Source organism: Acinonyx jubatus, chromosome C2, assembly GCF_027475565.1.
Source record: "Acinonyx jubatus isolate Ajub_Pintada_27869175 chromosome C2, VMU_Ajub_asm_v1.0, whole genome shotgun sequence".
In the NCBI taxonomy this organism is placed as follows: Eukaryota; Metazoa; Chordata; class Mammalia; order Carnivora; family Felidae; genus Acinonyx; species Acinonyx jubatus.
The window spans coordinates 71,183,834-71,206,061 of NC_069384.1; the positions used below are offsets into that span (position 1 = coordinate 71,183,834).

The 22,228-nt window shown below is 37.6% G+C and overlaps 1 protein-coding gene across 1 annotated transcript in view; it reads left to right on the forward strand.

Annotated features, from left to right (window-relative positions):
• Nucleotides 1–22,228, forward strand: part of PAK2 (p21 (RAC1) activated kinase 2) — a 93,225-nt gene continuing 70,997 nt past the window's right edge. Inside the window, exon 1 of the mRNA XM_027061119.2 lies at nucleotides 1–139. The gene's annotated coding sequence lies outside the window, so the exon portion shown is untranslated. The remainder of the gene's footprint in view (nucleotides 140–22,228) is intronic.

The window sequence follows — 22,228 nt, forward strand, 5'->3', positions numbered from 1 at the left end:
GCGCGGCTCGTCTTCCCGCCCCGCTTCCCCCTCCCTCCCTGCCTGCCCTGCGCCTTGCGCTTGCCCGGGGCGGTTCCAGAGCCCGCCGGGAGCTCGGACCGAGGCGCCTCGCTGGGGCGGGGACCTTCCCTCGCCTGGGGTAAGTGTGCAGGCGGGCCGGGACGCGGGCCGTCGCTCTCTTCCTCCTTCTTTCTCCGCGGCCTGGCCGGCGCCAGCGGCCCGCGGCAGCCTACCTGCTCGGAGCAGCGCCGGGGCAGCCGCCACCTGCGTGCCTGGAGCCGTGGCTCCCGGGGCGGTGGCTCATTGTCTGCTCCCTAGGGCTGTTTTCTTCGGCTTCAGCCCGAAATGGGAAGCTTGCTGGGGTGGCGAAGTCTGACTCTTCCTGGACCCAACCCTGCCCAGGGCCGTGTCGCGCCACAGGCTCTGCCCACTCTCGGTCTCCCTTCCCTAGCCTTTCAGCTTCCTCCTGTTCTCAGTTTACTTTAGTGTTCGACCTAACGACTCAGGTTTTAGTCCTCGATGATTTTTCCTGAGTCCCAGCTCCTCCTTGCTACCTCTCTGGTCATCATAGTTTCATTGCTTAGGCATATATGGTCTCTAGTCCCTTTACTCTTTTCTAAACTACAGTGTGAAATCTCTTCCATATTTCGTATTGGTAGAAACATAGTTTTCCGAGAGTTTGAGGGCCTCACCTAACAACCGAACTTTTGGGTCTTCTCGTGATTCTTGTTTGATCTTCAGCCAGGAGGTGAATATTTGCTTCTTTAGGTAATTTAGGTGAAGGTTGGCTTTTCACCATGTTTGGCTTTCTTTAAATCAAGACACATACGACATTGCTGCAACATCCTCGGTGGACTCAGCCTTTTCAGTATTTCTTTAAAGTCATCCCAGAATTAAAGTATGAAAAGTAATAATTTCTGTTGTCGGTTGGTGTGGGGCTATATCCTCCTTGTATCTTCATTTTAATTGGAATACTCTAGGCAATTGTGAGCGTGATTTGTTTCCTCTTTGATAAATCATGTACAACTTCCATTGATAGTTATTTCATTTCTCCTTTAAAAGTGATCTATAGTTGTTTTTTTCTTTTTAACCTCTGTAAAAGACAATCAAAATGGTTAGGCCTAAAATTAGACTCCGACGAACTGTGTTTTGGATCAAGGTTGTGCACGTCACGTTTTTTCCCCTGCTCTGTTAGACTCTTCCGCTCTTATAAGTAGGCAGGATATTGAAATGTACAAGAATTTGCTTGGGGGGGGGTTTAGTTTTGTAGAGTTATCCAAAAAAATAACATTAAATAAAATTAGATTGGGTTGAAGGCAGTGAACAGTAATTTTTGAAGCAGGTTACAACTTGTCAACTCTGCCAGAAACTCTGTGGCATTGGTAAAACACACTCATACTAACTTCTAAATGTTTTTTATGTGTGTATATGTATATACACACGCATACACATATTATATACACACTTATAAGTGGAAAGCTTTGTTCATGTTCTATTAAGCTATTAAGGGTATTGATTTAAGGCAATTCTTTCGTCCTTGGCTTTTAAATCTTTCTAGCTATTAATTATACAAGAACACTGATGTACATTGGGAAAAATGAACCTTAAAATGTTTTTGAACTGTAATATATGTAGGTATTAAGCCTACTTCCAGGTTTTGTTGAAAGTGGTTGATGTAAATTCAGCGAATTTTGTTTTCATTAAATACTCCATTTTTACCTAAGTGTTAGTACTGAGCCTTAATGCTGTCATCATTTGATGTCAGTTGTCCTTAACTTAATTGAGAGGTCTTGTTGCAGGTATAAAAATGATAGAGTGTATAATTTGGTGTATAATGCCAGCTTTTCTGCCAGTTTCTATAAGCAGATAGTTGGTTTTTTTTTTTAATATTTATTTATTTTGAGGGGTGGGTGGGCAGAGAGAGAGGGAGACACAGAATCAGAAGCAGGCTCCAGGTTTTGAGCTGTCAGCACAGAGCCTGCTATGGGGCTCAAACTCATGAACTGTGAGATCTGTGAGATCTGTGAGATCGTGACCTGAGCCAAAGTCCAACGCTCAGTTGATTCAGCCACCCAGGTGCCCCTATAAGCAGATAATTTTTACCAAGGAAGAGTTCCTTATTCCTCTTCCCTTAGGGCCTTGATTCCTGGTTTACCATTATTCAAAAGGAGAGTTACTCTTCTCGACTTTGTGACATTCATTACTAACCTTGCAAACCTAAAATTGTAAAGTAATGGTAAGTTTGTACTTGAGGTGTATCTACTAAACAAATGAATTGGGGTTCCTATGGTTCTCTGATCTTTATGATAGGCAGGTTTCCAAGTAGACGTGATTAACAGTGGTGTATATTTCTTTTTTAGTATACTTTTTTAAAGAAAAAAACTTAGAACTTGTTCAGGTAACTAAGGATAAACTTTCAGTTATTTTTTTTTTTTAAAAGAGAACTTGTTCATATAGACTAAAATAAGTAGGTACTTTTAAATCCTTATGTTTATTCTGTCAATATTGATAATTCTAATATTCAAGTATGTTTCTTTTGATTAAAACTTGAAACTGGACCTTGTTGAAGGCTTTAAGCCTTTGGGATTCTGATGTTTGTTTTCAAAAGCCCTCCCAGTTAGAGAGCTAATTCGAGGCCAGTCAGAGGGCTGGTTAAGTTGCTGACAAACCTCGGTTGTCCCTTGTATCCTTCTGGTACCTTGGTAGAAACTGAAAGAAGAAAAAATAGCCCCCTTGGCTTTGAAGAAGTACTGATTGTTTTCTTCTGTGATCAGAATTTTCACTGCTTCTTCATTTTAGGATCACTAACCTATTTAAGAATAGTCATTCTGAACATTCCTGCAGGATTTCAGAGTACTAGCCTATTATTATCTCTGAGGTACATTAGCACTTACCATTTCATGTATCTCAGACAGTTAGATGCTGGAGACCTGGGTTTGAATCTTGGCTCTTCTAGTTGACTCTGGGTAACATATGTTCTCTTTTCAAGATTTGGTTTTCTTCATCTGTAAAATGGGGATTGATAGTAATAATCATATAATACAAATTTCATGGGGCTATTTAAAGTAAATGAGATAATGCAGGTAAAGTACTTTGTGAATGTAGTACTTAAGTCGTTTATAGAGGTTAGTTAATATTCCATTCGAAAATAGGCTTTACATTTAATTTCTTCTGTAACAAGCTCCCAAACTTAAGTTTAAGAATGCTTTCTGGAAGAGGTTGGAATCTCAGGACCAAGTTTCTGAAACCATAACTGTTAAAATTATTTTTTGGGAAAAGTTTTGCCACAGATATAAAATATAGGTTTTCTAAGTACATGCTTTTCAGATTTTAAAAAGTATGTATATTTCTCATAGAAAATTTGGAGAGTAGTGAAGATTGTTAAGAAACAGGACAAAAATCACTTTAGCCTCAAATAACCATCATAACAGACTAGTGCTTTTTCCCTTATTTTTAAATTCCAGAAGCGGTTTTTGCTTTTTATAAAAGGTTCCAGCAACTCTGGGTGGCTCAGTTGGTTGAGCGTCTGACTTCGGCTCAGGTCATGATCTCGCGGACCATGAGTTTGAGCAGTGCCTAGAGCCTGCTTCAGATTCAGTGTCTCCCTCTCTGCCCCTCCCCCGCTCGCATTCCCTCCCTCCCTCTCTCCTTCTCTCTCTCTTTCTCTCTCTCAAAAACAACTCAATTATTGGGGCGCCTGGGTGGCGCAGTCGGTTAAGCGTCCGACTTCAGCCAGGTCACGATCTCGCAGTCCGGGAGTTCGAGCCCCGCGTCAGGCTCTGGGCTGATGGCTCAGAGCCTGGAGCCTGTTTCCGATTCTGTGTCTCCCTCTCTCTCTGCCCCTCCCCCCATGCTCTGTCTCTCTCTGTCCCAAAAATAAATAAACGTTGAAAAAAAAATTAAAAAAAAAAAACTCAATTATTTACAATAAAAAAAAAAATGAACATTACTCTTTCCTCACTTTCTAGTCCCATTCCCTACAGGTACCCCTGCTAACAATTTTGTTTTCTTTATGAAGTTAGGAATAAGCATTATGTTTGTGGGTTTAACCAATTTTTTTAAAATAAAAGATCTGGTCATTATATAATCTTTTCCATCCCAATACACACAGCTGTACTTCATCTTTTTAACAGTCATGGTGTAGTCTGTTGTATGGTTGCACTTTATTCATGGTAATTTATGTTACAGTGGTCCTCCCTTATCCATGGAGGATACGTACCAAGACCTCCAGTGGATTCCCGAAACCAGGGATAGGCTGAACCTTATATATACTATGTTTTTTCCCATGTATACATATCTGTGGTAAAGTTAGTTTATCATTTAGGCACAGTAAGAGATTAACAACAATAACTGATAATACAGTAGAACAGTTATTACAATATGCTATAATAAAAGTTATGTGAATGTGGTATATCTCAAAATATCTCATTGGATTCTACTAACATTTCTTGTGATGATGTGATGATAAAATGCCTATATGATGAGATGAAGTGAGGTGAATGGTGTAGGTAGACACTGTGATGTAGTGATAGGCTATTACTGACCTTCTGACCAAACCTCGGTAGTAGGATCCAGGACTGCGGTTAGACTGCTGGCAACTGAAACTGTGGAAAGAGAAACCGTGGGTAAGAGAAGACTACTGTGCAGATCTTCATCAACTTACAATGGGGTTTTGTCTCAATAAACCCACTGAAAGTTGAAAACATTGTACGCCAAAGCATTATAGCTCAGTCTAGCCTACCTTAAATGAGCTCAGAACACTTAGGTTAGCCTACAGTTGGGCAGACCCCTCTAACACAATGCCTGTTTTATACTAAGGTGTTGAATATCTTATGCACTTTATTGAATAGTATACTGAAAGTGAAAAACAGAATGGTTTTAAGTATTTCAGTTGTTTATCCTCTTGATCACGTGGCTGACTGGGAGCTGCTGCTTGCAGCTACTGCCCAGTGTCATAAGACAGTGTGGTACTGCATATTGCCAGCCCAGGAAAAGAGCAAAATTCAAAATATGGTTCCTACTGAATGTAGAAACTTCACTTTCATACCATCGTAAAGTCAAAAAACTGTAAGTTGAACCATGAGAAGTCAGGGACAGTCTGTATTCTCAATTTTCAGCAAGTAAAACTGGAGCCTTAGTGAACTTACTATATCTTTGTGCACATGTGTGTATACACAAATATTTCCTTAAATAAGATTTTTAAGTGTGCATTTTAAGTTTTGATTGATGCCAAATTGCCATCCTAAAAGGCTATATCAATCTATACTTCTTTATTGAATTGTCGAAGCTTTTCATACATGATAGATAATAATCTTTTACTTTCTGTTTAAGCCCTTTCCCATTGCATGTTTATCAAAAACATTCTTCTTAATTGTTGTATTGGGGTGCCTGGCTGCCTCAGTTGGAGGAGCATGCAACTCTTGATCTTGGGGTCATGAGTTTGAGCCCCATGTTACGTGTAGAGTTTACTTAAATATATAAAACTTTAAAAAAATAATAATTGTTGTACTATCCTTCTGGAATTAGTGTCTGTGCACAATAGGGGTAAGGAAGAGTTTTAACAATGTAAAATAGCTTGGCTATTGAAGTGAAATATGGGCATAGAAAAAATTTTAGGAGTTTTAGGTTGCTGTGAAAATGGATTATAGAGATTCAGGGTGTAATATTGTAATGGTTTTATTGTAAGCATCACATCTGAAAAGCAAACAAACAAACAACCAAAAAGCCCTTTTATCCCCATCTTTTGTCCTCTACTGATTTCATCCTCATCCTTCAAATTTCCACCTGTGTGTGTAGCTCTCTTTGGCAGTTTTTCTTGAGCTCCACTCTGGTTTAGGTATTCTTATTGTTCTTATATATTTTCTTAACATGTTAATCCATAATCTTTATTTGCAGTGTGGGGAAAGCCTGAGTTATTCATCTAGAAATGAGAGTTATTTCTCAATTTTTGCCAGTTGAAACTAATCAAAGAGGGAGGTGTAAGGAAGAACCCACTAGTGTTAGTTAAAAGTAATACATGTACTGGAGCCCCTGGGTGGCGCAGTCAGTTAAGCATCTGACTTCTGATCTCAGTTCAGGTCATGATTTCACAGTTCATGAGTTCACGCCCCCCATCCTCATGGGATTCTGTCTCTTCTTCTCTTTGCCCCTCCCCTGCTTGTGCGCACACTCTCTCTCAAAAATAAATAAACTTAAAAATTTTTTTTTTTTTTTTTTACATTTATTCATCTTTGAGAGACAGAGAGAGACAGAGCACAAGAGGGGGAGGGGCAGAGAGAGAGGGAGACACAGAATCCAAAGCAGGCTCCAGGCTCCAAGCTGTCAGCACAGAGCCCGAGGCGGGCCTTGAACTCCTGAGCCGTGAGATCATGACCTGAGCCAAAGTTGGATGCCTAACCGACTGAGCCACCCAGGCGCCCCCCCAAAAAAATTTTTTAAGTGCTACGTGTACATATGCATGCAGAGCACTTTTAGCTTGCACTACTGAGTTCTTCCTCACATCTTTCTGATCAAGCTATTGGTAATGTTTTTTCATGTGAATGTTTATTTAATAGGTTCTGGAAAGCTAGAAGGTTTCATTTTGGCCTTTTATTTCATTAGGACAAGGTGATTTTAAGGTGTATTCTCAGCTTTGAAATTTTTAATTTCTGTTCTTAATTTATAGGCTTGTGAACAAAACAAAATTATTATATAATAAAAATATGAGCAGCAAAAGGTGGGTAAAGCATTTAAAGAAAATTTCAGGTGCTCTAAAGAGTAAATTATTAAAGAAGGGAAAAGTCACATTGGCACATATAATAGTGGAAATAGAACTAAATGTTTGATACAGTATCTCTATTGTAAATTGTAAATTCTTACTGAACTTTTTTCACCTTCCTGATTAAATACTTGAAAAGAATAAAGTTGCTTTTTTTTAACCCCTTATTCCATTATGTATGGATATCAAAATACTGTTGATATTTTGTTATGCTTCCTGCCACTATATATGTATGTATACATACACACACAAATATATATACACACATATACATACACACATATATATATACACATGTATACACGTACCTATATATGTGTGAGAACAGTTATATATATATATATGTATACACACACATGTATACACGTACATATATATGTGTGTGAGAACAGTTACTTTTATAAAATTGGAATCCTGGTTTTTATAATTTGTTATCTTGCTAAATCTTGAACATTTCCCTTTGTTCTTAAGATCATTTTTTAATGTGGGGCGCCTGGGTGGCTCAGTCGGTTGAGCGTCCGACTTCAGCTCAGGTCATGATTTCGCAGTTCGTGAGTTGGAGCCTGGCATCGGGCTCTGTGCTGACAGCTCAGAGCCTGGAGCCTCCTTCGGATTCTGTGTCTCCCTCTCTGCCCCTTCCCCGCTCATGCTCTGTCTCTCAAAGATGAATTAACATTAAAAAAAAAAAAAAAAGATCGTTTTTTAATGTTTGCCTAACATTCCATTGTACAGCTGTGCTGTATTCTTTTCCTATTGCTGAATGTGTAACTTATTTCCTCTTTCTCTTTCTGCCCCTCCATTGCTGGTGCTCTCTCCCTCTCTCTCTCTCTCAAAATAAATAAACTTAAAAAAATGTTTAAAAATTTTTTTAAAGAAGAGAGGTAATAATTGTCATTCTTAGAATGTCTCTGGTATTTTTACAATTAAGGATGGTGGCAACTGTTGGTTTTAGAGAAATAGTGTTATTTTATTCTGTTCCTACCTTACAACAATAGGAATGGCTTCTGAATTTTAGCAGATGTTTTTATGACACTTTTTAGGTGTTGATAAGGTTTTCCTTCTTTTAACTACAAATAAGTGTACATATCATAAATTTGCTAATAGCCAAAGGTATCCAAAGGGACATGTTATGAGGAACCAAAACCCCACTCATATTAGTCAAATGTGTAGAATTTATTGAAAGAGTAGAAAAGAATCTCAGAAATTTAGTTTAATAGTATACAGGCCACATGGTAACTTACATAGTTAGTTCTGTAGAATCTTGAGGAATCCTTTCTTTTTCATGAGTCAGTTTTGATAATTTGTATTTTCCCATTTTATATTTTTAAGATTTTCAAATTTGTTATATGGATGTATGTAATATGTTATAATTAAAATCTGGTATTTCTACCTTTTTATTAGTGATTTTGTTATTTTTCTTGATTTGATTTCTTTCTATGATTCTTGATTTGATGTTTGTCTACTTAGTTGTTTTTAATAACCAACTTTGAGGTGAATTCTTTTGGTTTTCTGATTTCCTGATTTCTACTTTTCTCATTTTGATCTTCTTCTTTTTTTTTTTTTTTTTTTGAGCTTTTTCTACTCAAGTTCTTAGTTCCTCTTTTTTTTTTTTAATAATGAAAGCATTGATGCTCTTAATTTGCTTTTGAGGACTGCTTTGGCTGCACTCTAAAATTTACATGAATCATGTTCTTATATTCATTACTTTCCAAATAGTAGCTCTAGTTTGATTTCCTCTTTGACTCAAGTGATATTTAGGACAGTTCTATTCACTCTGTTTTTATAGTCTTTTAAATTATTTTTTAAGATTTACTGGGGCACCTGGGTGGCTCAGTCGGTTAAGTGTCTAACTCTTGATCTTAGCTCAGGTCTTGATCTCAGGGTCATGAGTTCAAGCCCCATGTTGGACTCTCTGCTGGATGTGAGGCCTACTTTAAAATTTAAAAAAAATATTTTTTTAATTTACTGAGAGTTTTGTGCATGTGTGTATGATTTAAAGGATAATCCAATTTGGTGAATGTTCTGTGAAACTTAAAAACATTTTCTGTTTGGGTACCTAAGTGGCTCAGTTGGTCTCACAGTTTGTGAGTTTGAGCCCATATCAGGCTCTGCGCTGACAGTGTGGAGCCTGCTTGGGATTCTCTCTCCCTCGCTCTGCCCCTCCCCTGCTCCCTGGCACTCTCTCTTTCAAAGTAGATAAGCTTTAACAAAAAAAAAAACCACTTTCTGTTTTCAGAGTATATATGTAAAACTTTATTCAAATTCTCTTATTTGGTTTATTATTCCTTCTTAATAGTTCTTATTAATTATAAAATTTAGTCTTCATTAATTTTTAAATCTTAATATGTCAAAGACTGACAGGGTAGCATTGTTTTTAAGAGCCTTATTTTCACGTTGGGACTTTTACATTTTTGTTTCTTCTGCCTGAATCTTCATACATTACTGTTTTGAAGGGGCCTTACCTGATCAGTCTACTAAAATAGTCCCCACCTAGCCCACTTGGTATCTGTCTTCTTGCCCTTCTGTGTCTTGTTTTGTTTTGTTTGGTTTGGTTTTTAACAGTAGGCTCCATGCCCAATGTGGGGCTTGAGCTCAGGACCCCGAGATTAAGATTCACATACTCTACTGACTGAGCCAGCCAGGCATCCCTTTTTGTCTTTCTTTATAGCACTTTCATCTGAAGTTATTTGGTTTCTTTTTCTTGTTTCTCTGTTACTTTGCTATTCTACTTAGAACACATGAGCTTGCAGTAAGTACATGTTGGTTGGTTGTCGGTTTCTTTCATTTCTAATGATTTTTAATATTTAAGTTAATAGACTTTATATATCAATTTTAGGTTCGTGGCAAAATTGAGTAAAGAATACAGAGTTGCCATATACCCTAAGCTCCCCTGTACTGCCAGCACTCCTTCCCCGACAGTCAATATCTTGCCATGTGTGGTATATTTGTTATAATTAATGAACCAACATGGACACATCAAACAAAGTCCATAGTTTACATCAGAGTTCACTCTTGATATTGTACATTCAATGGGTGTGGACAAATGGTGGATAATGAAATGTATCCATCAGAAAAACAGAACAGTTTCCCAACCCTAAAAATCGTCTGTGTTCCACCCATGTATCCCTCCCTTCTCCCTAATTCCTGGCAACCACTGGTGCTTCTACAGTCTCCATAATGTTGCCTTTTCCAGAATATCCTATAATTGGAATCATATAGTACGTAACCTTTTCAACTTGGAATATGCATTTAAGTTTCCTTCATATCTTTTCATGGCTTAATAGCTCATTCATTTTTAGCACTGAATATTATTCCATTGGATGTACTACAGTTTGTTTATTCATTTACCTGCTGAAGGATATCTCAGTCGCTTTCACATTTGTCATTTATAGAGTTGCTATAAACATCTGTGTGTATTTATTTACTTATTTTGAGAGAGACAGAGCATAAGCAGGGGAGGGACAGGAGAGAGGAAGAATCCCAAGCAGGCTCTGTGCTGTCAACACAGAACTTGACACCGAGCTTGAACCCAAACTGAGTTGAAACCAAGAGTTGGTCACTGAACCAACTGAGCCATCCAGGTGCTCCTGTATTTGGTTTTTGTATGGATAGAAGTTTTCAGCTGATTTGAGTAAATACCAGGGAGCACAATTGCTGGATTGTATGGTAAGAGTATATTTATTTTTGTAAGGAGCCTTTAAATTGTTTTTCAAAGTGTCTATACCATGTTGCTTTTCAACCAACAGTAGGTGAGGGTTCCTGTTGCCCAACATCCTCATGAGCATTTGATGTTGTTAGTGTTTTAGACTTTAGCTATTTTAATAGGTGTATGTAGTGGTATCTCATTGTTTTGATTTGCAGTACTCTAATGATTGATGTTGAGCATCTGTTTTCTTTTTTTTTTTTTAAGTTTATTTATTTTGAGAGACAGAACGTGAGTTGGGAGAGGGGCAGAGAGAGAGGGGAAAAAGGGAGACTCCTAAGCAGGCTTCAAGCTGTCAAAGCAGAGTCTGACCTGGGGCTCAAACTCATGAAACCATGAGGTCATGACCTGAGCCAAAATCAAGAGTTGGATGCTTTGGGGCACCTGGGTGGTTCAGTCAGTTGAGCATCAGACTTTGGCCCAGGTCATGATCTCATGGTTTGTGAGTTCAAGCCCTACATTGGGTTCTCTGTTGTTAGTGTGGGCCCACTTCCACCCCTCCCCTACTTGCATTTTTCTCTCTCTCCCACACAAAAAAAGTCAGATGCTTAACCGACTGAGCCATCCAGGTGCCCTGAGCATCTTTTTACATGCTGCTTTTCCATCTCTGTATCATTTTTGGTAAAGTACCTCTTCAGATCTTAGGCCCATTTTAAATTGGATTGTTAATTTTTATATTGTTGAGTTTTAAGGGTTCTTTGTATATATTCATTAACTGTCCTTTATATATCAGATGTTTCTTTTGCAGGTATTTTTCTCCAGTCTGTGGCTTGTCTTCTCATTCTCTCAACTCTAATGATTTTTATCATGTATTCTGATGCAGTATTATTTGATGCATGTGTAAGTTCTCTACTGCTAAAGATCTTCATTATAGATTGCACTTAATCAAAAATAATCACCCTGCTTTCTGAGTCTTGTATTTTACTTAAATTCCTGTCTGTCCTAAATTTCTTTGTTCAATAAATTACCCAGCTTTCTCATTCCGTGCCATTTTGTTTTAGTTGTGTCTCCTTTTTTTTTTCTTTTTCTTTTTTCCTTTAAAGTAGGCTCGAACTCAATGACCCAGAGATCAAAAGTTGGATGCTTCACCAACTGAGCCAACCAGGCACCCCTAGCTGTGTCTCTTTTAAATTACATGTGGTTTGTTTTTGTTTTAATTCAAGGTAAATGCTTAAAGTTAGTTTATTGTCATAATGAATTATGTTGGGTGTGTTTCTATTATTTTATTTTTAATGCTTTTGTTTTTAATGATTAATTGCTGCTTTAATTGTTGTAAAATACACATAAGATAAAATTACCGTCTTGACCACTTTATATAAATCTTTGACATTAAGTACATGTACATTTTGTACACCCATCATCACCATTCATCTCATCTTCCCCAACTGAATCTCTTATACTCATTAAACACTAACTCCCCATTCCTCCCTACCCGCAATCCTTAGTAACCTATCTGTGATCTACTTTATGTCTTTTATGATTTTGCCTATTCTAGATGATTCATATAAGTGGAATCATACAATATTTGTCCTTTTGTGTCTGGCTTATTTCACATGCCATGTATAGCATGGATTGGTACTTCATTCTGTTTTAAGGCTATTTATACTCCATTGTATATATATACTTGACCCTCGAACAATATGGGGATTAGAGGTGTCAACCCCCTATACACAGTTTGCATCTCACTTTTGACTCTCCCAAAATTTAACCACTAATGCCCTACTGTTGACCAGAAGCCTTAACCACTAATAATACCCTACTGTTAACTGGAAGCCTTACAAATAACATAAACAATGATTAACACATAATTTACACATTAAATGTATTATATATCTATATTCTTATAAAGGAAGATAAAAGAAAATGTTACAAAGGAAATCATAAGGAAAACATATCTATTGTACTGTACTATATCAAAAAACTGGCATATAGTGCACAGTTCAAACCTGTGTTGTTCAAGGGCCAGCTGTATACCATATTTTGTTTATCCAGTTGTCTGTTGATATTTTCTGTCTTTTGCATTGTAAATTATATTTGGGTTGCTTTTATCTCAGATATTTGGAATTTATACATCCTGTTTTTAAGTCCACTATTTTATAGTTTATATGAATTCAAGTGTAAATCTAGGTTAAAAAAATAAACCTATCTGCTTTTTCAGTCTGAAAAAGAAAATTATACTTTGACTCCTTCTATATTAGAAGACTAGCTTCTCAACTCTTTTTTTTTTTTTTTTTTAGCTTCTCAACTCTTAATCCACTTTCACTTTATCTGTGTTTTCACTCTATGGTGAGCTTGGAACTTCATATAGTTAGTATATTTTTTACCCATTTCATGTTTTTAACTTATCTTTCAAGACTTTTCTCTTAGTAATTACATTGAATGTTAACACAAATTCTTTAAGTTTTGTTTAAATGGAGTTGGTGCTCATTGCCAATTTTCTGTAATTTTTTTTTTTAATGTTTACTTTTGAGAGAGAGAGAAGAGGAGAGAGAGAATGCCAAGTGGGCTCTGTGCTGTCAGCGCAGAGTCCCATGTGGGGCTCAGACTCACGAACTGTGAGATCATGACCTGAGCCGAAATCAAGAGTTGGACACTTAACCGACTGAGCCAGCCAGGCACCCCAACCAATTTTCTGCCTTAACATTTAAGTTGATTGATCATGTATGTCAACCAGAATTTTCAGCTAATATTTTTAGTAAGAGTAACTAGAAGACATATTTAATAATTACTAGATCACTAACATCCTCAAGTTCTGTAGGTGTCGTTCTGTGTTGTCTTGCATTAATCATCTTGCTTCAGAGCTTCCTGTGCCTGGTGGTGATAAAGATTTTTCTTTTTACTGAAATGTTTTGACAGATTATATCTTTTATAAATGTTCATTAATATTGCCTGATACGTTAGTGCCTTATAATCTTTGTTCTTCATTCTTTTTTCATTTCCAGAAATGTTTTTGGTTATTTTGATCTAGTTCTGTTTTCTTTCTTGAAAATACTTGTAATAATTAGGCTGGCTTATCATTTCTGTCTTTTCCATGAGCTTCTCAAAATGTTTGTCCTTATCACTCATTTTATTTTCCTTTATCTCTTCCGATGTAGGCTTTATTTCTGCTATTGAAATTTTAGCTTCTTTACATCCTTTAAAAATTTGCCCTACTCCCTTTTCTTCTACTCTGGTTTTATCATTGTCTTTTCTCTCCATATATGCCTGTTTCATAGAGTTTGCCAAACTGGAAGTTAGTTGTGTCTTGAGGTTATTTACCATCTAAATTAGGCTCTGCTTCTATGTGATGGGTAATTATCTCTTGTGCTACATTATTTTTTGTTGGAACCAACAAAAATTGTTGAATATATTTTCTGCTTCTTCATCTTTGAATTATAACAGTTATATAGTATCAGATATGCATTTGTTAGAAATGTTTGTGAATTATCCTTGCTATAGTTGACTGGGATTCTGGTTGAAACCTCTTCTTAGGTGTATTGCTGAAAGATAACACAGCTCCTAGTCTGAGTTCCAGTGATTAGTAGATACTCATCTAATATGATAGTTCTGGTGGGATCTTACCCTACCCTGGTTTCTAATATGCACTGTTAGGGCTCTTTGTGATTCTAGCATTCTACCTACAACACAACACTTTGCTTATATAGGACTATACCTCCCAGGAAGCCGTGCGCCAATCCGTGTTTCTCTGTACTTACACAGCTCCACCTGAACCTTACATACATACACACAGGCACATAGACACTTCTTGCTTGTTTTCTGGAAGTTGCATGGTAGTTTCCTAAATGCATGTAGAAAGATCAGACAGGAAAATGAATGCTGGCTGCCACAAAACCCACCTCTGCATAGCAAGAAACAGCTTAACTAGACTGGCTGATTAGTTTGTTTGTTTGAGGCCGACTTTGGGTCTCTAAATAAAAGGTGGCTTGCAGAGAGGACCAGATATCTTCATATTTTCTTTTAGGCAGATGGTTGAACTTTCTTATATGAAGCAGAGCATGGCTGGGTCATGAATCTTTTCTCAGTTAAGATTGACCTTATAGCTAGTGGAAATCCTTCAGAGATCTGATATAAATTGTTTTCATGGAAATTTGGGATAGACTACATGGGTGGCTTCTGATTTGATACCATTTTTTATGAGGATAAGCTGGCTCCAATTTTTGTTTAACTTAGATAACCACCCAAGGAATTGACTAAAATCGGTCTGCTATTGGCCATTTTTCAGTAAAAGGTCTTATTTTAGATTGATAGATTATCACTTTGATGGTAGGAAATGGTATCTTGTTCCAGTTTGCATCTCTCTTTTCATATATTTATTGCCCTGCTCTTTTTTTTTTTTTTTTTTTTTTTTGCTATTTGGTGTTTGTGACCAAAACTTTTTTTCTTTTTAAAGTAGTCTTTGTTGTTCCTTACTTCCCCATTCTCTACCTTACAGGCTTTTTGAAGCATTTTCTGAGTCTTGACCCTTCTTTCATGCTTGGTCATTGTTTCACTTTTTTAGTGTGGTGATTGGGTGAAGGCCTGGGGGAAGAAAAAAAGGATCACATTTAGACTACAACATTTCTTTACATCCTGCTTCCTCTGTGTATAGAGACCTTCCTCTCTTTACTTGCCTGGCAAATTTCTTCTCATCTTTCAAAAGACAAGTCTGATTTCTTGGCCTCATTACTCATATGAATGGGAGCTGTGGGTCCTGTTTTCCATTGCATTCCACTCATCCCTATTGCTCTTACCTTACTTCACAGTAGTCATCTTGTTATTACTTTTCCCACTGACAGCAAGCTCAGAGGGGACACTGAATGGTAGTTATCTTTGATCTCTAGCATCTGACACAATGTAGGCACAAAATAAATATTTGAATGACTTAGGAGAGCCTGAGGGTGTTTTTCCTTTAACTGTGTCATTTCCCTGCTTCTAGTATGAAAATATAAAAAACAGGTCTTTCTGGGAAGTGGAATTTAGATTTTATTCTGGTCTGGGTTTTTTTGTAATAATCATGTACTACTTTTGAGAATAAGAGATGAAAATAAAAAATACTTGGTTTTTTTTTAACTCATTTTTTATTAAAATTTTTTTTAATTTTTTTTTTTAACATTTATTTATTTTTGAGACAGAGAGAGACAGAGCCTGAATGGGGGAGGATCAGAGAGAGAGGGAGACACAGAATCTGAAACAGGATCCAGGCTCTGAGCTGTCAGCACAGAGCCCGATGCGGGGCTTGAACTCACGGACCGCGAGATCATGAGTTGAGCTGAAGTCAGACGCTTAACCGACTGAGCCACCCAGGCGCCCCTATTAAAATTTTTTTTAATGTTTATTTTTTTGAGAGAGAGAGAGAGTGTGAGCAGGGGAGGGACAGAGGGAGAGGGAGACACAGAATCTGAAGCAGGCTCCAGGCTCTGAGCTGTCAGCACAGAGCCCGAGCAGGGCTCAAATTCGTAGACTGAGATCATGACCTGAGCCGAGGTTGGATGCTTAACTGACTGAGCCACCCAGGTGCCCCTAAACTCATTTTTTTAAAAGTTTATTTTGATAGAGTATGCATGTGTGAGCAGGGGAGGGGCAGAGAGAAATGGAGAGAGAGAATCCCAATCAGGCTCACACTGTCAACATGGTGCCCAATGCGGGGATCCATCTCATTGTTCAAGAGATCATGACCTGAGCTGAAATCAAGAGTTAGATGCTTAATCACCTGAGCCACCCAAGCACCCCAAGAATAAAAAATACTTAAAACCAAATCTCTCAAACTTCTGGTGCTCCCAGTTGCCCAGCACCTGTGACTTTTTGGCCCCATTCAACAGTCTGACCTTTCACTACTTGCTGCCATATGTCCTCTTGTCTCTTTGCTGTCCCATAAATTAGATCATACTTACATGTTCATACTTGTTCCTTTTGCCTGGAATCCTACCTTCTGAGTAGGAATATGATCTGTTGTAAATTGAGGAATTCTTGTAATAGGGATCGAATCGTGAGAATTTAGACTGTTTAATGTCCTGCTGGTCTTATCCTGAATATATATGGTTGTTAAGGTGAGATTCCTAGATCAATTTTATCAGTTGTGAGGATCAGAATAAATAGAGCGTTTAATTAGTTGTCTTAGTTTTCTAGAATAGTGACCTGAAAGAAGACAGAATAGTGACTGTATCTTCAAATTTTGCTGGGTCCCTTCTAGCCTAAAAAGGAAAAAACCTTTACTTGACTGTGATGCCATCATAGATAAAACTTTCATTGGTTTATTTATTCAGCAATTACTCGTGTAAACAGATGAACTGGACACAATTTTAGGTGATGAGGTGGTCAACAAAATAATGGATCCGTGCTTGTGGAGTTTATAACATAGTAAGGGAAGACACATTAAAAAGGCAAATCCAGTGTGATGAATGTTAACAAACGAGATAAAATAAGATACATGGGATGGGAGTGAAGAGATGTTAGAGAAGGTTTTCTGAGAAAGTGACCTGTATGCCAATACTCGACAGGTGGAGGTGGTAGACAGAAAATAGGCTGACCAACTCAGTTGTAGTTTGCCACAGGCTTTCTTGGGTTTAGTATTGAAAGTCCCATGTCCCAGGAAAGCTCCCTAGTCCCAGGGAAATTAGGATGACTGTTCAGTGAACAAAAAATCTTCCTGGAAGGTCATGTGTGAAGGCCTGAGATGGCCGTTAGAAAAACTGGAAGAATGGATAAAACTTAAAGCCCGTAGAGGGAAAGACTACAAAGAAATGAGTCTGGAAAGTTAGGGACCTTATCATGCATGTATTGTTGGGCTTTATCTTCAGTATCCCACTTGAAGCCTTTAAGTAGGACACTGAAGTGACAAAATTTAATGTACTTCAGGGTTGCTCCCTGCAGTGTGAAGATTAGACTGGGAGGGGCTGAGAGTGCATTTAGGGATAATAACTGATTAAGTCATGGGCTGCAGTGACTTAGAAGTTTTGAGAGGCATGGATGATTTTGAGAATTAGGGTATTATGATAAGAGTGTGAAAGCCTGAAACAAATGATTTTCAAAATTGTTTTCCTCCAAGAACATTAATTTCTTAAAGGAAAAACTGAACATTTTTACTTCCATATTTTTATGTCACCTGATAGAAATTTTACTAGCAGAACACATAATCCAGACAGCTGTTATTTTTCGGTGTTTTTGTTGTTGTTGTTGTTGTTTTGTTACATGATAACTATCAGTCTTTTTCTCACATATGAAGAACAGTAGCATAGAATGTAGGAGGAATGGCTTTGAAGTTACGATGATTCATTTTCTGAACACAGCAAGAAGTGTGACTTTAAATAGTTTTGTCTCCTGGAAAGCTGTCCCATTGAAAGGCTGTATGATCATTCCAGTGATGTTTCTATTCTTCAAATCATTTGTTAGAAATCTTTTTTTTTTTTTTTAATTACTCTAGGAGGCTGCAGCAATTTCTTCAGAGTAGCTTCTTTACCAGAAGTAAACCCTCCATCTCTGCCTCTGTTTCTGTTATTCCCTTTCTGCATCTATATGGCTTCTTTTCCTTTAAATTAAAAAAAATGAAATATAATTCATCTATGATAAAATCCACCCTTTAAAGGGTATACATTTAAATGGGGGTTTTTGTGTGTTATATATTTTAACTGTATTCATAAGGTTACCTAACCATCACTACTTTTTAATGTTTGCATTACCGCAAATAGAAATCTTGCACCTAATAGCAGTCACTTGTTTTACCCCAACTGCTCCCCCCTTGTCCCAGGCAACCACCAATATGTTTTCTGTTTCTATAAATTTGTTCTGGATATGTAAGTAGATTCATGGAAAATGTCTTATGTGGTTGGTTTGTTTCATTTTAGCACAGTGTTTTCAAGGTCGATTTGTAGTGTGTATGGATACTTCCATTTCTTTTTATGGCTAAATAATATTCCATTGTATGGGTACACCACATTTTATTCATCTACTCATCTGTTAATGGAAATAGGGCTGCTTTCACTTTTTGACTGTTAGACAAATAGTGCTTCTGTGAACATTTGTGTATAGGTTTTTGTGTGGACATACTTTCATTTCTTTTGAGTATATACATAGGAATGGAATTGCTGAGTCATAGGGTAACTCCATGTTTAACCTTTTGAGGAGCTAACAGGCTGTTTTCCAAAGCGACTGTACCCTTTTGCAATCCTGCCAGCAGTGTGTGAGAGTTCCAATTTCTCCACATCCTCACTAACACCTGTTATTTTCTTTTTGATAGTAGCCATCCTAATGGGTGTGAAATGGTATCTTGTGGTTTTAATTTGCATTTCTGTGATGGCTAATGACATTGAGTATCTTCCAATGTGCTTATTGGCCATTTTTATATCTTTTGAGAAATATGTATTCAGATCTTTGGGAAAATATCTTGTGTTCAGCGTTGAGTGGTTTAGAACAGTGCCTCTCAGAATGTTTTGGTACTGGACTAACAACTTTTGTAAAATACTATACAATGGAAATGAAAGAAAAATTAGACATACAAAATACAAGCCCTTTTTGTTGTTGTTAGTGTCAATAGCAAATTACTGTGAGAGTTTCTAAATTGAGTTTCTCTCAATTTTTGTATTTCATTGAGTACTGGTAGAAAACAGTTAGCATAACTCTTTTTGAGTGGTACTGTTTTACATTACTAAAAGGCATTTGAAAAGACACGCAACTTTTTCTGTGTTTGAACTCAAGGCAATTGCATGTTTCTTATATTTTCTGTACTTCCAGCTATGACTCCCAATTCTAACTTGCTACTGAGGTAATCCCACAGAGGGTTGGTTTTGAGGCTTGAGGAAAACACGCATTTCATACAGATTTTACACAAGCTAGTTACATTTTACTGGGATAAGCTAGAGTGTACCGTTTCAGCAAAGATCAGGCAAATTAAGTTTGGGGCCAGTGAGGATAGCTTTCTGACCCTTTCCCACTTTCCCTCATAGGACATACTCTCAGTGTTGATGATACTGTGCTTGTTAGAGGGGGGTTTCTGCCAGGTTTCCAAAAGCACAGAGGGCCGCTTTACCATAAAACCTCGTACTCCTTTATTTTACATCCAACCTTATCACCCTGAAATTCCAATGTAGTTATGTTACTTGTTTGTAAATAACTTGTCACTTGGCTGTTTAACATCCTTGTTCTGAGCATAATTTTTTACCTTATTGTTTCCCATTTATACAAAAATAAGCATTATTCATCCTCAGCCTCTTTCTGACCCTGTAGCCATGAAAAGTCTGTGAGCATGAGCAGTTCATATCTCCTATCTTACTGGGCCTAGGAGGTCTAAGCATGTTGGCTGTTCCAGTCTCTGAAACCTTGTAGTCTAGGGACACCAAGGAGTACATTCTAATGCTATCCTGATTATTTATGGTTTGGTTGGTGAAATTCTGAAACCATTGCAGATCATTAAAAAGTGTTTTATTTGTTTATAGCGGTCTTAAACTAATGAGGGTGTATAGAGTATTTATGAATCATGTGAAGTGAGTTTAAACATTTGTTAGTCCCTCTGTATTAAAAGAATTATATTGGACAGCATCAGATTGATGCAGCAAATTAAGAAAAATGTTCCTTGCCAGCCATGAGTTTAAAATCTTATAGAGGGGCACCTGGGTGGTACAGTCAGTTAAATGTCCAGCTTTTGATCTCGGCTCAGGTCATGATCTCACAGTTCATGAGTTCGAGTCCCACATTGGGCTCTGTGCTGATGGTGCAGAGCCTGCCTGGGATTCTGTCTCTCCTTCTCTCTGCCCCTCCCCTGCTTTTGCAGTCTCCCTCTCTCTCAAAATAAGTAAATAAACTTTAAAAAAATATCTTACAGAAAGAGAGAAGAAAAGTTAGATGCCGGGTGATTGAAGTTCAAAGAAGTGTGTAAGTGTAAAACACAGATGGGACTCTATCATTCTGGGTCCAATCAGAAGAGAAACCACAGAATCATTTGAACGTGGAACGAATTATTGATTATAACAAGAGGGTAGAATAATGACGCGTGAGCTAGTAAGAAGTAAATACAAGTCTGAAGAATATAGTAATAGCAGATATAAGGAACAGCTGCTACCTAGGGCTCATAGCTCACTCGGCACCTAGGAAGGAACCCTCCTTCCCCCAGAGCTGAGATCTAGACCTTGTTGGAGACAGCATGCCTATGGATACCTAAATAGCAGTGGTGCTGTGTGGGCAGAACTTGCTGAACATCTGTTCTCTAGGGTACCAGAGAAAGCTGTTGACAGGGAGGTGTTAGTTAACTCCACTACAAAAGCTCCCAAGAAGAGAGTAGGGGGAACTGGTGGCTGCTGGGTATGCTGCTGGTCACCTTGCCGAATACAAGTCTGATGCTGGAGGAGTCTGGTGAGCAAACACACCAGAACCAGGAAGCAAAACTTTTCTCCTACAATGTCTCTCCTGCGCCCTCTACTGATAAAGCTTAACATCGTGCCCGCTGGCCAAGGAAAAACTTTAAAAGTCCCAGGTCTATTTTCAGAATAGACAGACTGGGTGAACTTGGAATTGAGAGGCACTAAATCAGTAACCAGCAAGGGAATGGTATTAGTGCTGTCAGAGCTCATAGGAGTAGAACTTCTATGAGATTATGATAGTTGAAGAAGTAGTAGTATATGAGCAGGGCGCCTGGGTGGCTCAGTCAGTCAATCCTCTGACTCTTGATTTTGGCTCAGGTCATGATCTCACGGTTTGTAGGATGAGTCCCACATCAGGCTCTGTGCTGACAGCTTGGAGCCTGCTTGGGATGCCCTTTCTCCCTCTTTTTCTCTGCCCCTCCCCCATTCTCACTGTTTCTCTTAAATTAAAAAAAAAAAGTAGTAGTATATGAAGCTCTTGTAAGATCAATAGGGTTTTTTTTTAATTCAGCTATGATTGACATACAATGTTATATTGGTTTCAGGTGTACAGTATAGTGATTTGACAATTCTGTATATTACAAAATGCTCACCACAATAAGTGTGGTTACCATCTGTCACCATACAGTGTTATTATTATAATCTGATTGATTGTATTCCCTATACTGTACTTTTCATCCCTATGACTTATTTATTTTATAACTGGATATTTGTACCTCTTAATCCCCTTTACCTTCACCTATTTCACCTAAAGTTTTTATTTTTTTTAATTGAAGATGACAGCTATTATTCCTCATTACAAAAACAGTACATGTTCATTTATAAAAATTAGAATATAGAAAAGTATTTTTCTCCTTGTGTATTGTAGAAACATGGGAAAAACATTCAGGTCTATTACCCTTAAAAAGAATCACTGTTAATCATTTGATCAAATATGGCTAGGTAGAGGAGATAGTTGGGAGGGAAAGCTTTCTGTGGTGGTGCTTGCTGCTGCTTTTGTATATTTGTTTACAGAAGAAATTGGCTTTGAAATATAATAATGCAAAATGATATATACTAGCATTTGGAGGAAATTTATCTTTGGTGTTTATGCAAAATTTATTTATGTAAGTACTTTAAAATTTTTTATTATATTTTTTGTATTATTATTTTTAATTCCAGTACAATTAACATACAGAGTTATATTAGTTTCAGGTGTACAGTATAGTGATTCAGCAATTCGATGTATTACTCAGTGCTCATCACAATAATCCCTTTCACCTACTTTACCCATCCCCCCTGCCCCACCTCCCCTCTGTTGACCATCAATTTGTTCTCTGTGTTTAAGAGTCTGGCTTTTTGTCTGTCTCTTTTTTGTTGTTTGTCTGTTTTGTTACTTAATTTCCATGCATGAGTGCAGTCATAAGGTATTTGTCTTGTCTGACTTAGTGTACTTAGCAT